The sequence below is a fragment of the Capricornis sumatraensis genome, chromosome 21 (genome assembly GCF_032405125.1).
Source record: "Capricornis sumatraensis isolate serow.1 chromosome 21, serow.2, whole genome shotgun sequence".
Taxonomy (NCBI): domain Eukaryota; kingdom Metazoa; phylum Chordata; class Mammalia; order Artiodactyla; family Bovidae; genus Capricornis; species Capricornis sumatraensis.
The window spans coordinates 46,040,967-46,048,366 of record NC_091089.1 but is presented as its reverse complement, the minus strand read 5'-3'; positions in this window follow the sequence as shown (position 1 = coordinate 46,048,366).

The following is a 7,400-nucleotide window of genomic DNA, read 5'->3' as shown; positions in this document are numbered from 1 at the left end:
AAGATGAGTGTAACTGACTGACTGGGCAGCTCCCCACACAGGGTCTGCACTCACTCAAGTGTGGTCATGGTGACAATGGTATACCAGAAGGCTGCAGGGATGCTAGTAAAGTTGGTCTTGTTTGTGCCCTTCTTGGCATAAAACCTAACAGTAGCAAAGATGATGATGGCCATGGTAAGGGAAAAGAGGAGAAAGCCCAACTCAGAGGCACAGTTCTTGAGTGTGTAGTCCAGAATCCACAAGCCTTGTGAGTGCCTGGAGAACTTGAAGATGCGCAATACTCGAACACCCGCAGGGTGACAAGGGCACCCGAGACACCCTCGTTCTTGGGCATGAAGAGAGGGAAGGAAGAAATAGGAAACAGAGTAAGGATCAGAGGAGAGAGGAGAACAAATGCAACTGCAACTTTTGCCATTTTTTTAATTCAGAGACAAACGTTGCCAGATAAGCAGGAAAAATGTCTCTTCAGCATTATTAGTAAAGCTTTGCTGTCAAAGTTTTAAAACATGTAAAAGGATAATAAAAACCAAGCAATTACAATGCACTGCCTACCAAATTCTACACAATGTAGCTTATTTTGTAAAAAGAAGATTGTTGCTTCTGGTTATGAGTTTTTCCCCCAAACAAATATCAATACTATAATACTTTTTACATAAAAAGTAATAACTTTTCCCTTTGTATCCAAATATAAATTGTTTCTTTGACTCCATTAGTAGATAGACTTTTGGTTAAAAAACACCCTAAAAGTACCTTAATGTGTTCTATAAAAAGGAACTCAATGATGTGAGGGAATAGTGGAATGAAGCTTTTTTCCCTATAGAAACCAACATTATTATATAACAAAGGACCTAAAACACTGTTTTGTGTGCATTAGCATGGGCCAGGACTCTAGGGAGTGCTCAGCCAGGATGACACAGTTGTATGGAGGTTTCCTGCTCACCGGCTGGCACCACACACTCTGCAGCCTCTCCCAGTTCAGTTCAGTTCAGTCACTCAGCGGTGTCCGACTCTTTGCGACCCCATGAATTGCAGCCTGCCAGGCCTCCCTGTCCATCACCAACTCCCAGAGTTCACTCAGACTCACGTCCATCGAGTCAGTGATGCCATCCAGCCATCTCATCCTCCGTTGTCCCCTTCTCCTCCTGCCCCCAATCCCTCCCAGCATCAGAGTCTTCTCCAATGAGTTAACTCTTTGCATGAGGTGGCCAAAGTACCAGAGTTTCAGCTTTAGCATCATTCCTTCCAAAGAAATCCCAGGGCTGATCTCCTTCAGAATGGACTGGTTGGATCTCCTTGCAGTCCAAGGGACTCTCAAGAGTCTTCTTCAACACCACAGTTCAAAAGCATCAATTCTTTGGTGCTCAGCTTTCTTCACAGTACAACTCTCACATCCATACATGAGAAGCCTCTCTAACACAGCTCTTAACCTCCAGAGCATCTCACAGTATGATGTTTTCAGGATACTGTATTTACCTCTTACATGGTATTAACATACATACATACATGTATATGTATACATACATATAGCTATACAAAATGGTGTTTTCTTTTTTAGACTCCCAAATAAGACTAAAAGGTTGATTTCTGGATTAAAGGACTTTAATTTTTAGCCATAATTTTACATCCCCACAACATTTAAGCAATTGCACTCCTACCAGCAAAGTAAGGACGTTCCTCATTTCCTTTTTGTCAATTCGATGACTTTTAATTTTAAAAAAGTGTCTTTCTACTGCTACACTTTGCATTTCTCACACCAATTTCCAGCAATTCACACTCACCAGTGATGTAGGGATGCATTTTAATTTTCAATCTCATGGGTTAAAAAAACAGTATTTCATTTTTGCTTTCATTTGCATTTTCTCAACCAATTTTCAGATGTCTACTTTGTTGTTGTTCTGTCACTCAGTTGTGTCCAGCTCTTTGCAACCCCATGGACTACAGCACATCAAGCTTCCCTGTCCTTCACCATCTCCAGGAGCTTGCTCAAACTCATGTCCATTGAGTCAGTGATGGCATCCAACCATCTAGTTCTGTCATCGCCTTCTCTTCCTGCCTTCAATCTTTTCCAGAATCTTTTCCAATGAGTCGGCTCTTCTCATCAGGTGGCCATAATATTGGAGCTTCAGCTTCAGCGTCAGTCCTTCCAATGAATATTCAGGATTGATTTCGTTTAGGATTGACTGCCTTGATCTTGCAGCCCCAGTGACTCTCAAAAGTCTTCTCCAACACCACAGTTCAAAAGCATCAATTCTTCAGCATTCAGCCATCTTTATGGTCCAACTCTCACATCTGTACATGACTACTGGAAAAACCATAGCTTTGACTAGACAGACCTTTGTCAGCAAAGTAATGTCTCTTTCTTTTAATATGCTAAGTTTGTCATAGCTTTTCTTCCAAGGAGCAAGTGTCTTTTAATTTCATGGCTGCAGTCATCATCTGCAGTGATTCTGGAGCCTAAGAAAATAAAGTCTGTCACTGTTTCCATTGTTTCCTCACTTAATTGCCATGAAGTGATGGGACCAGATGCTATGATCTCTGTTTTTTGAATGTTGAGTTTTAAGCCAGCTTTTTCACTCTCCTCTTTAACCTTCATCAAGAGGCTCTTTAGTTCCTCTTCGCTTTCTGCCATAAGGGTGGTATTATCTCCGTATCTGAGGTTATTGATAATTCTCCTAGCAACCTTAATTCGTTTGTGAGTCATCCAGCCCAGCATTTTGCATGATGCACTGCAAATAAGTTAAATAAGCAGTGACAATGTACTCCTTTCCCAATTTAGAACCAGTCCATTGTTCCATGTCTAGTTCCAACTGTTGCTTCTTGGCCTGCGCACAGGTTTCTGAGGAGGCAGGTAAGGTGGTAGGGTATTTTTGTCTCTTTAAGAATTTTCCACAGTTTGTCATGATCCACACAGTCAAAGGGTTTAGCATAGTCAATGAAACAGAAGTAGATGTCTTTCTGGAATCCTCTTGCCTTTTCTATGATCCAACAGATGTTAGGAATTTGATCTCTGGTTCCTCTACCTTTTCTAAATCCAGCTTGAACATCTGGAAGTTCTCAGTTCATGTACTATTGAAGACTAGCTTGGAGAATTTTGAGCATTACTTTGCTAGCGTGTGAAATGAATGCAATTGTGCGGTAGTTTGAACACTCTTTGGCATTGCCCATCTTTGGGATTGGAATGAAAACTGACCTTTTCCTGTCCTGTGGCCACTGCTGAGTTTCCCATATTTGCTGGCATATTGAGTGCAACACTTTCACAGCATCTTTTAGGATATGAAATAGCTCACCTGGAATTCCATCACCTCCACTAACTTTGTTCGTAGTGATGCTTCCTAAGGCCCACTTGACTTGGACTCCAGGATGTCTGGCTCTAGGTGAGTGTCACATCATTGTGGTTATCTGGGTCATGAAGATCTTTTTTGTATATTTCTTCTTTGTATTCTTGCCACCTTTTCTTAATATCTTCTGCTTCTATTAAGTCCATACTGTTTCTGTCCTTTATTGTGCCCATCTTTGCATGAAATAATCCCTTCGTATCTCTAATTTTCTTAAAGAAATCTCTAGTCTTTCCCATTCTATTGTTTTCCTCTATTTCTTTGCATTGTTCACTTAGGAAGGTTTCTTATTTCTCCTTGCTATTTTTTGGAACTCTGCATTCAACAGGTATCCTTCCTTTCCTCCCCCTTTTGCATATCTTTTCTCTGCTATTTTACAGCCTCCTCAGACAGCCGTTTTGGTTGTCTAGTAGCCATCTAAAATTATCATTCTGCGAAATGTTGAAGTTTATGTTCTCTTATCCACATTCCTATTGGATTATCTTCCCCTTCCAATTTGTAGGATTTTCAGCATTTTGGCTGCTAGAAATATCAACTGTTGTAGATGTTAATATCTTATCTTTGAATGATACCATCACTTCTGTCTTCTACTAAAACCCTTGGTTGCTAACAGCCTCAATCTATTTGCTTTATTCTGATACCTATGTGTATATATAAAAATTTTAAATTATATTTAATAAACCTATGCAATATAGAAACATACATTTATGTTCTATATTTTGTGTAAAATATAAACATAGGCTGTCTTCATGTCCACAGACTTCAGTGTAGAAACAGGCAATCTTTTTAGTGGCTTTAACATCAACATTAAATAACAAAGGGGAAAGCAAACTCATAGTGGAAACAAGTGACCGACTGCCCAGAAGGCAGTGGGCTCACTGACCCTTCTGCAAGGCAGGCAGGTGTGACAGAGCCCTACAGGCAAGGCTGACAGGAAACCTTCTAACCTTAGCCCCTCTGGGATCCCACCCACAAGGGATCCTCCCCAAAAAGACTCTCCAGGGGCTGCCCTGCTTTCATCTCCTGACATCAGACTATAACACACCTCACAGCAAAGTCGAGGAGCATCTGCTAGGAGGACCTCAAGCACTCCCACCCACGAGCTCCTCCAGAAGGGAAGTCCATCTAGAACTTTACTGAGATATTTCAGAACCTTCTGAGAAAGATGGTCAACAGGCAGCATTTGGCTACCAAATACCTACATTAATACATGATACATTCCCTTAGGTTAACTAGCGTTGGCAGAAAAAGTGATGTTTAGATCTCTAAATATCTTATTAAAACAATTTCTTTTTTTTTTAATTTTATTTACTTATCTTTGGCTGTGCTGGGTCTTTGTTGCTGCACTCAAGTGGGCTTTCTCCAGTTGCAGTAGGCATGGACCTCTCTTTGTGGTGACTTCTGTTGCAGAGCACAGGCTCTAGATGAGGGGGCTCAGTGGATGTGGCACACGGGCTTAATTGCTCCCACAGCATGTGGGATCCTCCCTGACCAAGGATCAATCCCATGTCACCTGCACTAGCAAGCAGATTCTCAACCCCTAGACTACCAGGGGAGTTATGTTAACCTCTTCAAAACTTTTTTTATTACAAAAATACTTAATAGTTGAACATAGTAGAAAGTTCAGACAGTCTCATGAAAGGCAGCTCCCCCTCCCCACATCAGGACAGGGTCATAAGGAGAGAAGGGGCCTCACAGGTGGCCCAGGTAGAAAGCGCCTGAGGCAGGTCCATCCTCTTCACTGGAGGCACCTGGAGGAAGCAGGGAGGGGAAGGAGGGTCTCCAGGATGTGCTTGCCTGGGTGTGCTCTGCTCCCTGAGTCAGACCAGTGTACCTGTCAGACCCACCTAGTGGAGTGGGAAAAGTGTGTGCAGATATTGTTTTGGCAAAAATGTAAAGAAACAGGCACTGTTCACAGAAGTCTGGCAGGACAGCAGTTGGGAACGTCCACCAGGTCACACTGACTGCCCTGCTGTCCCATTGACCGCGCTGCCACACTCCACCCAACATAACAGCTACACAGATATAGTAGGAAAAGACTGCAATGGCTAACATGTCCGTCAACAAGAAACTTCCAGTTTGTCCTTTGTCTTTGGACTTTGGTTATGCTTTCTCCAATGTGGGAGATGTAGGTTTGATCCCTGGGTCAGGAAGATCCCCTGGAATGGCAACCCACTCCAGTATTCTTGCCTGGGAAATCCCATGGACAGAGGAGCCTAGCAGGCTACATGTAAATATTACACACATTTCTTCATATGTTTATTCCTGGGGGATTCCTCATGGATCTTTTCTTCCATTACTATTTTCTTATATAGAAAGACTACTGATTTTGTGTATCAGTTGTGTATCCAGTTACATTACCAAATTCGCTTTATGATTTTTAAAGGAAACTCTCTTGGAACCCGAGGTGGACGACGACATCACTGTCCTGTCTCAACTCTGCCCCCTCCACCTGCCAGGGTCGTGCCTCGCACAGACGGGGGCTGAAGGTCCCTGCCTGCTCCTGACTCAGCCCTTCCAGCACTTCTCCATTTGCATGGCCTGCTTCTGACTTGAGATGCAAGTAATTATTGTATATATTTACCATGGACTCTCGATATTTCTATGGAAAGATAAGATACAGACACTCATCCATTTGTTCAGACCATGAACCCTCCTCTCCCCCTCTCCCCTCCTGCACTTCACGCACTGAGGCTTCAAAGAACCAGCCTTCAGTACAGGTGCCTGTCAGTCAGATGGGGCACCTCACCCAAGCACCTGGAAGGCAGAAAGAGAAGGTTCCCTGTGGGAGGGCAGGGGCTGGGAGCACTGCCCCTGACCCCCAAGGACAGGCCTATGGAAGAACAAGTGAGGGGAATCAGGCCCAGGGTCAATCCATGTGGGCCTCCGAGAGTTTAGGAAGCTGCTACAGAATCAGCCTCTGGGACCCAAAGGACCAGTGTGATGCTGACAGCTGTGGCAGACCCAGGGTTTGGCATGGCGGGTCTGTGGTGCTCGCTGTGAGTCAGCTCAGATGATGGGAGTCCCTGCCCGGATTTAAGGCCTCAGGGAGCAAGTCTCACATGCGGCTGAGTCCACAACATGGCCTGTTTCCAGGTCAACTCCTCAAAGTGATTTTGTTGGTCAACCCAAGTGCAGGGAGAACTTCCTGAATGAGGGGCACGGGGCTGCCTGCTGACCTGCGGGGGTACTGAGAAGGAGGCCTGGGCCAGCCCTGCTCAGAATGAGCACACGAGCACCTCCACGTGCCCACAGACATCTTCTGGGGGCAGCACCGGACACACAAGACAGGACGTCTCTAAGACACAACCGGCTCTTCCTCCACCTGCTGTCAGAGCTCGGCTGCTCCGAGTTCGCCACTGCTCTCAGGGCTCAGAGCTCAGGTGAAAACTCACAGGTTCCCTTGGTCCCAGGCCACTTCCTGGGGATGAAATTAAAAACCTAAAGAAGAAACAAAACCAGGAAGTATCTGTGTTAAGACTGAAGGGAAGGTTTTAACCAAGAGGATGGGCAGTTGCTGGACCACCTCTGCTCTCACCTGTGGACAACAACCCACGTGGCTGGCAGGTAAGATGTCCTGGGCTTGCGCACAGGAAGGAGTGCACTTCCCTGTCTTGGGTGTAAACGTTGAGGTCAGAGCCCTCCCAGTGGCAGCTCTGCACATGCTCCATGATCCTCCTGCTCTGTCACCAACATCAGCCACGACCCCCATGCTGCTGCACAACACCTACCACCAATGGCCACAACTAGTGGAACCAGGGAAGTCACAGCACGGGGACTCTGTCCCTTTCCCTGGGTCCCAGTGGTACCTAATGGCTGTGCCCTTCTACACCAGGTTCTGAAGTCATCCTGTTCACCTTTAACTTCAATAAATGCTCTCCTAAAATACACCATCAACCTCTCCCAAGTGTCTACACAGATAAGGACACTGCCCCACTCTGGAGAAAGACAGTTTCTTTGGAAGGAAGCTTTCCTTTCTATTCTGGGCAACTAGCTAAAAGACCGGAGAAGGCAATGGCACCCCACTCCAGTACTCTTGCCTGGGAAATCCCATGGACGGAGGAG